Genomic DNA, 10,793 nt, shown 5'->3' with positions numbered 1-10,793 from the left:
CACAACAGCAGTTTGTCTAATGGACCATCAAATTAAAATAAGCAACTTGCTGTTACACATGATAAGAAGACTTTTGCTCTCCTAGCACTGTGCAGCTTAATTTAAGAGAAAAGTGCACTGTATCAAAGCTAAACAACTATCAAAGACTATTTAAGGGACAGTTCACCAAAAATGAAAATTATGTCTTCATATACTGAATAGTAAACATATAGTGAACTATGGCTTTAATAAAACCATCCACAGTGCTTTTTTTCTTTCATTTTCTTGTTTTCCTAAGGTAGTTTTCCAATAAGAATTATTTTAGCTATTATTAGAAGGATAGCTCATCCAAGAATGATTCATTCCCATGTTGCTGCAAAACGTTAAGCCTTTTTTTCTTCTGTGAAACACTAAAGGCAATATTTTCAATAATGTACATATAGCATCATACATTTATTTTATAATAATGATCCCTGTGCATTATTCATCGTATTACATGACACAATAATGGACATAAAATATGAATTCACTTTGAAATCATTTAATTTACTTATTGCCCTATATTGTCCTAATTTACCAATAGGCCTACTCTACCTTGGCTAAGAACAAAATAATCAATTTAATTGCTGCTACTGACCAATCAGAATCATGTATTGTAGAGAGTTGTGTATTAATTTTTATTTTTGGAGTAAACTATTCCTTTAATTCAGCCATAAACTTTTTGGAAGCCATTGGAATGCAATCTTAACTGAAACTGCAGGAGGTATTTGACTAAATTTTGAGGGAACAATGAAAGGAGACAGTCTCGTAAAGCAGAGAGAGAGAGGTGGATACCCGGGGAGTGTGATGCTCCATCTGTCTTATCATATTTAAAGACTAAATCTCTGGGGCAGCTTGCGCAGACTTGATTTATAATGTGTCATACATCCTGACGAGTTCGCCAGGCATAGCATCTATGAGCAGCAGTGTGTGTTTGTATGATTCTGTCACTTTTGTGGAGCCCATGAGGCCATGCAAACCTGCTGCTTGTTTGTGCCATTTCACTCTTGAATTATCTGGGCGGATCTCTATATAGTGATACCACAAATAGAGGTTACTTAAAGGAATCTGTCATCCTGCATTTATCTTCTTGTGATTTTGTCACATGTCCAATTTCCTACAGTTCATGGCTGTGTAGCATTACATACACTCTCAGAAATAAAGGTACAAAAGCTGGCACTGGGGCGGTACCTTTTCAAAAGGTACACTTTTGTACCTATTAGGTTCAAATATGTACACTTTAAGTACTAATATGTACCTTTAAGATACCAAAATGGACCCTTTAGGTACAAACATGTACCTTTTAAAAAGGTACCGCCCCAGTGACAGCTTTTGTACCTTTATTTCTGAGAGTGTACAGACTTAATATATTGATAGGAAAAAACATAATTTTCTCTCTTACTCGCTCCTCTTGAGCTGTGATGTGGGCTGGTGGCTCATTCTGAGCATTTAACAGTTTGAGTGGCTCCACAAGGATCCAATTATACACACATATTAAGACATACAGTGGAGTGTTTAACAGCATAAATGCCAAGGCATATTTTCAATCCTGTTAAAATTATGACCATGTCAGGTGTTGGGCATTTTGCAGCTAGCTCTGGACAATCCAGTCTCAATAAATATCAAAAATGAGATCGCTTTACGGTAAGATCTCAGTTGCTTCTAGGCAGCAATGAGATTAATGGAATAGTTTACCCAAAACTGAAAATCTGTGGAAAATGTACTCACGCTCCAAGACGTGATGTAGATGAATTTAAGATGTAGATGAATTTGTTTCTTAATCAGAACAAATTTGGAGAAATTTTGCATTACATCACCAATGGATTTTTTGCAGTGAATGGGTGCCGTCAGAATGAGAGTCCAAACAGCAAAAAAGTTTGTCTTCATAATCTTTTGTCAAAATGTTCAAAATGTTCTTGCTCTGCCTCTGACACAACTTCACAGACTTCACTTTACTTCTTATTTTTCATGATCAAAATAGTTCCTAGTGGATGAAATTCAGTCCCACCCTACATTTGTTCTTATTTGATATCCCGTGTCCTACAAGTCCATTATGGAATTAAGTTGGTTATGAATGCAGTTTCATGTGGAATTTGAATAAAACAAGTTTTGAACAATGCAATCAACAACATTTAAGCAATAACATTTTCTCTGAGAGGACCGATGGTTTTTCAGTCACACTCTTTATCACACATTGGACCAAAATCAAAACGAACGCATGGTGAATAGTGTTCAAAGGGATAAAATAAGATATAAAAAGCATAATACGCATGCAAATGTGTGAGTGTATGGTGGTGGGAGTGATGGAGGATTTGAAAGATGGACAGAGTGGGATGTGAAAATCACCTGGCCTGATCACTAATGGTGAGGAAGTTAATGGACTGATGGACTAAACTGCAGGTGGGTCAGAACCACAGGCAGATTAGTGGGTCAGTCATAGAGCACTCCCGTCCACTGCACAGCAGGATTAAACAGCACTGTAAATGTGTGGCCTGTATCAAATATTACCGCTCTACGCTAATAGCTGAACATTATTATGGCCATTAAGGCAATTTAGTGTTCCCACAATGTCCAGATTCACTTCCTATGGACGCCTGCTGCTGCATGATTTGTGTCTCTGATTTTCTGTGACTTTCACAATGTTAGAAATAATGTTGATTTTATTACACAAAATTCTCTATTCTGTTTTAGATTGTTACATTATGATCTTATTGTGCGTCTTTGGCGGTTAATGAGATTTCAGTTTTTATATGAAGGCATTTTCAGACTAATAACTGGAGAAATGGCTTATTCTGGTTCTAGTGGAGATTCACATGCTATGCATGAAGACGAGTTATTTTGAAATGCATTCAAGCCTTGGACTGTAAAGGTCACCCTTCATGGCTATTTAAATTGAGAGGTTTTTGGTCATTTTCAGCTAACAAAAATATATTCTAAGAACAATTTACTTATTAAGCTACGAAATCGGAATGTTCTCTGAATGTTCAAAGCATCAATGTTTTTTTCTTGGTAATGTGAACAAAACATTCCATTTTATCATTTTGCATACTTTAATGTTGCTTCTGAATGTTCCCTGAACATTTGAAAAATGATAGACAAAGTCCAACTAAAAACATATTTCATGAACAATTTATAAATAATGTTTTTGTGTTAATGTTTTGAGAACATTACTAAAGACCAGATAACTTTAAATGAACATTCCATTAACATTACTGGAAGAATATTTGGAGAAACTCCAAAAAAGTCAAAGTTCTTAGAATGTTCCCTGTTAGATGGGTTGTTACTAATGTCTGCAATAGCGCCACTTTTAAGCACACGTGAAATGTGGGAATGAATGACGCTTGAATGGCACATTAATTCATCTGACACAGAACAAGACAGCTTCAACTGAGAGAGATGAAACACCTGTAAATAATAGAGGAGCTACATCAATGCTAGCAATCTTACTGAGGAATACAAAGTTTTTACATAAACACTTTTAACTCTTAAATATCAACACAGCTGTTTTTATGCCTTCAGTAGGAGATGTAGCATGATTCAAATGAGCTGTTGTTCAAGAACTCAAGGAGTTGTGTCAGTAAAGAGATTGAGGGTGACGTCCTGCCAGTCAGGTGCACTCATGCAGAGTGATTCCTTCTGTCAGACACTCACAGGCACTCTTCCCACAGTTCAGCTCTTTGTCACCGCTCTGACTGGAGTGGGAATTTGGTGCTACAGCCATGATGGATGACATTCTAATTGAGGATAGAGAAGGTGGTGTTCAAAATAATCAGTGGGCCGCATTAGGGTGACCAGATAATCATGATAAAAATAAAATAAAAATCAGGACAGGCCAGAAATGCGGATAGTGTGCAGCGGTAGAAATAATATGCTGAGGACCTGAGTTCGAATCTGGTCTGGTGTGTTTTGAATGAATGTTTTTGTTTAAAAGGTGAATTGTTAAAGAATATAGTACCTGGCCTTTACACTGTTTGTGTTTAAAAGGTGAACTGTTGAAGAATAGAAATAGAATAAGTCTTCTGAAGCAATACAATAACATAGCCTACTGAAATATAAGTAGCCTAGTTTTTGAAAGTAGCTTACATTTTTAACTAGTTGAATAGCGTGTTCTAGCCCACCATTCACTGTTGATGAACAAAACGTTCATTTTAATGAATGAATCGGTTGATCCAGTTCTCAAAACGACTGATTCATTTACGTATGTGAATGATTCATTTAGGAATCACACTGATTCCCTGTTCACCTGAATGACTCAGTGATTCGGTCCTTCGGTTAACAGCCTGGAAATGAAGATATATTAATGACATTAATGATTGTTGATATTCTGTCTGGAATAGTTGATTCTGATTTGTCAAGCACAGCATACAAAAAAAAAAAAAGAAAAGAAAAAAAAAGAAAATGGCGCCATTGCGTCTCAAATATCGAATGTAGAGAAAATGGTCTGAGAAACTTCGTATTATTGTATTATTGTCTTCACCTTGCTACTAGGTCGGTTGGTTTGTACATTGTAATGGACTATTTTTTCGCGAAATCTGCAAGATAAAACAGCCTGCAGATTTGATTTAATCTGTAAATAATATTTGATGTCTACAAAGATATGGTGCTTTTCCAATATATTTTTTGTAGCGTAAAAATGCCAATCCCTATTCATTATTATTGCATGCAAAAAAGAGACCAGCATATTCAAAACTGCTCCTAATTCTAGTTTCACAGAAGAAAGCCTTGGGCTTGGAATGACATGAAGGTGACTAAATGATGCCAGATTTTTCATTTTTGGATTAACTATCCTTTAAGCAAGAAATATTTTAAATCACACACACACACACACACACACACACACACACACACACACACACACAGTACACTGTTTTAGCTGCTATGTTTAACAATTATTGTTGCTTTATAAATAGTCCCTAATCTATCATTTTGCCTAACATATGTTACAGACAGAAGCTCAAAATAATAATGCTGCACAGCACAGATGGGCTCAGGTCTCTTTCTTTCACGCTCTTCTCTGTATATGCACCTACAATAAATGAGAGAGAGTTTCTTCCTGGCCGATTCAGTGTTGAAAGCATGAATGTGTCACTCCATGCTATTATTGCCTGCAGTAACTGCTTTTCCGCCATGATAGGCTTGCAAATGTGAATTTAAAACTGCAGTAGTGCTAGTATAGGATGTAATATCACAGGTCCTAATAACTCACTTTGACAGAGTTGCCTCAGTATCTTTCTTTAAAAGTTCATCAGAGTGGGCTGTGTAGGATAATGGTTCAGAATTCATGCATATATTTATCAAGTACAGCAAAAGAATGTCTATTGCCATAAAGTGGCCCATTGTGAGCTCAGGAGAATGCATGCATGTTTTGAGGCTATTTCTAACAGCATAATAAGGCAATCAAAGCCAATAATTTTGCCTGCATTCGGAGAATAATGAACATTCACATCAAAAAATGAGAAATCCATTTGCACACTTTCCATCTGTATTGCACCAGTCCCGAAACACATTAAAAAGTCAGATGAAGTGTATGGATTCATACCGCTGCATTAAAGCACAGTCAAAATGTAAAAATAGGCACAATGCACCAGACTTGCACAATAATGTTTCTGCTGCAGTCAGCAGCTAAGAAGCTCAGCGGATCAATGAAGCTCTATTGACACCACATCTTTTTCATGTCATGAGCTATAGCTGCATGAATAATTAAACTGATCAATCTAAGCTGGGCAAGAGCTATTATCCCTATTGACTCTGACATTTCTTTATGAGCACTGTTGAGCTTCTGAATAGATGGTGAGATTGTCTCTTTCAGACAGTATGAAGAGCAGGATTTTTGAGACACGATTTTATGTTGACAAGGCCAGAGGAAGACCGTTAAACAACAAGAAACTGGAGAATAAAGTACTTAACTCTTTAATATGTTAAGACAATATTAATCTGATCTGTTGTAAGTAGCAGTGGCAATTTTAGAATTATTAGTAGTAGTGTTGTAGCCATTTATTTAAAAATTAAGATTTCACGTATCTGCCTTCCATAAACCTTTTTGGCTTCAAAATAATAATTTTGAATTAAATTACATTTTAATAATTTAATAAATGATCAAGAACAAAACTGAGGCTGTAGGGGAAACTCATAAGTCCTTGAATTTGAATAATTTAATTAAGCATGCACTGTAAAAAAAATCCGTAAAAATACAGTACAATATACCTTAATAATTTGAAGGAATTTTCCGTATTTGGTTTTTACAGGTGTTTTTCCGTATTTTTTTAATTACGCTTTGCATTGTGGGAACAAGAAGCTCAGTCGATTATCAGCGCAAAAACAGTGCTTGAGCAGACGCCATTATTCACAGAGATAGTCTCGGTAAAAATTTCATTTTAAAGTCGGATTTCGGGTTTGAGGAACCGTTTTTACACTTCCGTGGTAAATTATATTTTGTTAAATGTAACAAACTGTAACGTTAACTTAGTTGCTGTCTTCCTTGTTTGCCAAATGAATGTCGGAGGCTCAAATTTGACATTTTCAGCACACCGTCACATCTCACTAGACGTGGAGGTAAGTTACGTGTTACAGTGTGCTCACTTTCAGTTTTATCAATAAGTTTATTAACTTTTAATTGTTGTTGATGCGGTGTATTTGTTACTGCGCGTGCCGTAAAGCATCCGGCATGTTAACGTTACTGAGGTGATGTTAAGCTGTGATAACGTTAAATCTGAAGTGTCGTACAACTGTGTTTAGAGCGCTGTGTGCCTTCAACAGAAGCTGGCAGAGGAATTGTCAAGAAAAGAAGATACCATTACGACTTTTTTTTTATTCTTTAAAAGAGATTATACAACTAGGTGAAGATCTGACATCGCGGAATTCTTCAAGGATAACGCAACTTTTCTGCCAAACGAGGTAGGTTTAGACATTTTATTGTCTTGTTTGTTACACACACACGAGAAGTTTGTTCGGTAACGTTACTGGCACGCTGTCGGTGAACACAAGCTTCAGACGGCGAGTCAGGAGCGCATCGAGTTCTCTCGCACTTACACGGACAAAAGCACACAAAATTATGTCAAAATGACCATTTTTGGCTAGTGACAGTTTTAAATAAGTTAAAATGTCTTGACTGATGTAAAGTTAGGATGTGCGTCGACGTGAGTCATGTTTTAAAGGGACAGCAGTTCATGACATTCATTGTTTCTTCTGTTTTCTTTTCTAATGACAGGTTGTAATTGCTGCTGTATTGTGCATCCCAAGTACTCCCTGCATTCTTATCAAGGGTTTGTATTCTGTTTTATTTATTAACACTACAGTTTTTATTTATGGAAGTATATGGGGAGCAAAATTCAGTTTGAAATGCAAAATGGCAATGCAATATGTAAAATGGCTTTTTCCCATACATATGTGCAATATTTAGTGCAAAATGAAAATTCAATTGTATAATTTACGTTTGCCATTTCCTACACTAGTTTTATAAGTTGCAAAATGAAAATGTATTACACAAATTGATTAGATATGTTTAATATGTCCAAGCCAAGACTGTAGTAAAATTATCATTTAATTGCTGTTTTTCCTAAATGCATTTAGACGGAAGGACACTTGGGATTGCATTTTCATCATAATACCGCATGATAATTGTAGAAAAATGCAGTGAGAATTTGAGGATGCATTCTGAGCCAAAGGTGCAGCAAAAGGGTAGCAAAATGGTGATTTAAATGTCTTTTATTTTTCTTAAATGCATTGATGCTTACATATAAGACGTTTCAATTGCATTTTCATTTAATACCTCGCTATGAATTTAAAGTCAATGTGGATTTGAAATGCATTTGAAAATGCAACACGCCCCTGACCTGTCAATCGTTAGGTGGGGCTCAGCAACAGGACGCACAATAGGTCAATATTCACCGTCAACCAAACGCTTTCCACATTGACTTATTCATTGCGGGGTATTAAATGAAAATGTTATTGAAATGTCTTATATGTAAGTGTCAATGCATTTAAGAAAAATAAAAGACATTTAAATCAGCATTTTGCTACCCTTTTGCTGCACCTTTGGCTCAGAATGCATCCTCAAATTCTCACTGCATTTTGCTACAATTATCATGCGGTATTATGATGGAAATGCAATCCCAAGTGTCCTACCCCTAAGTCTAAATGCATTTAGGAAAAACAGCATTTAAATGATAATTTTGCTACAGTTTTTGCTTGGACATGTTAAACACATCTAATCAATTTCGGTAATAATTTTTGTTTTAATTAACTTAATATTGTGAATTAACTTATAAAGTGTTAAAATATGTGTTTAATTTGCATATTAAAACTAGTGTAGAAAATGGCAAATGTAAATTATATAACTGAATTTTCATTTTACACTAAAATTTGGACACATGTATGGCAAAATGTAAATAAAAATACAGAACTACATTGCCATTTTATGTATTGCAATGCATTGTCATTTTGCATATCTCAAATAGAATTTTGCTACCCATATGCTTCCATTTTTATTTACCTTTAGGGATGTTCAATACTGACAAAAATTAGTAATTGAGTCGTTTATTCAGTTGACTTTGTTATTGAAGTTCTTTGTGTAGGAAAGATTTAATCAATGTTTGGAGTGGCTTTCTGAATTTACAATGTGTTGTTTATAATTTCTTATTCTTTTGTTATTGGTGATTCCAGATTGCTGTCATTCAAGAACTTATCATTTCCTCCCCCATTGTGGCTGAGCTACACATTCTCTTCATTTTATTTTAAACATAAAACATCCAGAGGAGATGGCACCTACGTTGGAATTCATACAAATGCAATGAACAATATCACTTTAAAATTTAAAATGACAAGTTCACTGTAAAACCCGACTAGTCACGTTAACTCAAACCGTTTGAGTAAACCAATTCCCTTTGGCTTAAACCATGTAAGTTTTCAAACTTGCAGTTAAGTAATTAAGTGATTAATTAAGTGCTGATTGAGCATTAGTGATGAACACCTGCTGTTAACAAACACAATCACTGACAGAAGAAACACAACAACTGACTTTAGACACATGCTTAGATGAAATCAACTGAAATAAAAATACATTAAATCTCAAAATCTGATTAAACAACCCCACAAACAACATCACCAGCTCCACTTATTAATAACCAGACTGACTTTATTTCTGTCAGACATCTACAGAAGATCTTATTGAGAATTAACTAAGGTTTAGATGTTGATTTATTGTTTCATTTGAAGTAACCATGTTAGAGATCAGTGTCTGCTTTAGTTGGGCTCTTGACCCTTGACTTTTGTGTTAGCTGTTTTTTTTCTCCTGGCTGTTGTAATCATGTGTTCTTCCAACATATTTGTTACAAATCGAAAGCCTAGAGAAAGTAATCAGTAGTTGGTTGTTATTTGTTTATAATGACGATCATTTGTTAGTGAACTGATCTTAGCGTTAACATGAACATATTGTGTGTCTAATCTCTGACTCAATGGATGTTGTATTGATTATAGTAAAAGTGATTCTAAGAGCCACTGGTTCTGCAACAGTCAGTTGATATAAAGGACTTTCCAAGCAGTTTGTCCACAAAAAAAGTTTTAATCTATGGGAGCAATTAGACTCACACAGACATCAAGAATCAGCTTATGAACCTCAACAATGGTGACTATTAATTTTTTTTTTTACATTTTAAATCATGCTGCAATGCATGCTGGGTACTAGCATAGTACAAAACTCATCCATGGATCCCAGCATGCATTGCAGCATGATTAAAAAAAAAAATGTAATAGTCACCATTGTTGAGGTTCATAAGCTGATTCTTGATGTCTGTGTGAGTCTAATTGCTCCCATAGATTAAAACTTTTTTTGTGGACAAACTGCTTGGAAAGTCCTTTATATCAACTGACTGTCACAGAACCAGTGGCTCTTAGAATCACTTTTACTATAATCAATACAACATCCATTGAGTCAGAGATTAGACACACAATATGTTCGTGTTAACGCTAAGATGAGATCAGTTCACTAACAAATGATCGTCATTATAAACAAATAACAACCAACTACTGATTACTTTCTCTAGGCTTTCGATTTGTAACAAATATGTTGGAAGAACACATGATTATAACAGCCAGGAGAAAAAAAACAGCTAACACAAAAGTCAAGGGTCAAGAGCCCAACTAAAGCAGACACTGATCTCTAACATGGTTACTTCAAATGAAACAATAAATCAACATCTAAACCTTAGTTAATTCTCAATAAGATCTTCTGTAGATGTCTGACAGAAATAAAGTCAGTCTGGTTATTAATAAGTGGAGCTGGTGATGCTGTTTGTGGGGTTGTTTAATCAGATTTTGAGATTTAATGTATTTTATTTCAGTTGATTTCATCTAAGCATGTGTCTAAAGTCAGTTGTTGTGTTTCTCTTTCTGTCAGTGATTGTGTTTGTTAACAGCAGGTGTTCATCACTAATGCTCAATCAGCACTTAATTAATCACTTAATTACTTAACTGCAAGTTTGAAAACTTACATGGTTTAAGCCAAAGGGAATTGGTTTACTCAAACGGTTTGAGTTAACGTGACTAGTCGGGTTTTACAGTGAACTTGTCATTTTAAATTTTTAAAGTGATATTGTTCATTGCACTTTAGTCTATTCAGCTTTATTCTTAGTTAAGACAACTTCACAATTTAAGTTCACAAAACGTAAATGATGTTTATTGCACTTGTTTTTGTAAGTCCTGTCAACTTTATTGTCAGTTAAGACAACTTCACAATTTAAGTCCACATAACTTGACATTTTAAGGCATTTTAAGTTTGT

At 35.1% G+C, this 10,793-nt stretch overlaps 1 long non-coding RNA gene across 2 annotated transcripts; it reads left to right on the top strand.

Annotated features, from left to right (window-relative positions):
- The first annotated feature begins 6,328 nt into the window (after positions 1 to 6,328).
- LOC131527580 (uncharacterized) lies at positions 6,329 to 8,790 on the top strand. Of its 2 annotated transcripts, none has more exons than XR_009267685.1 (4): positions 6,329 to 6,570; positions 6,775 to 6,912; positions 7,226 to 7,280; positions 8,680 to 8,790. It is a non-coding gene; the product is annotated as an uncharacterized LOC131527580 (long non-coding RNA). The 2 variants fall into 2 exon arrangements; XR_009267684.1 differs by having other exon boundaries at positions 6,754 to 6,912.
- Positions 8,791 to 10,793: the final 2,003 nt, after the last annotated feature.

This window comes from Onychostoma macrolepis, chromosome 20 (assembly GCF_012432095.1).
Source record: "Onychostoma macrolepis isolate SWU-2019 chromosome 20, ASM1243209v1, whole genome shotgun sequence".
Lineage (NCBI taxonomy): Eukaryota > Metazoa > Chordata > Actinopteri > Cypriniformes > Cyprinidae > Onychostoma > Onychostoma macrolepis.
Note: the sequence above shows the minus strand (reverse complement) of the source record. Positions and strands in the feature narration are given on the sequence as shown.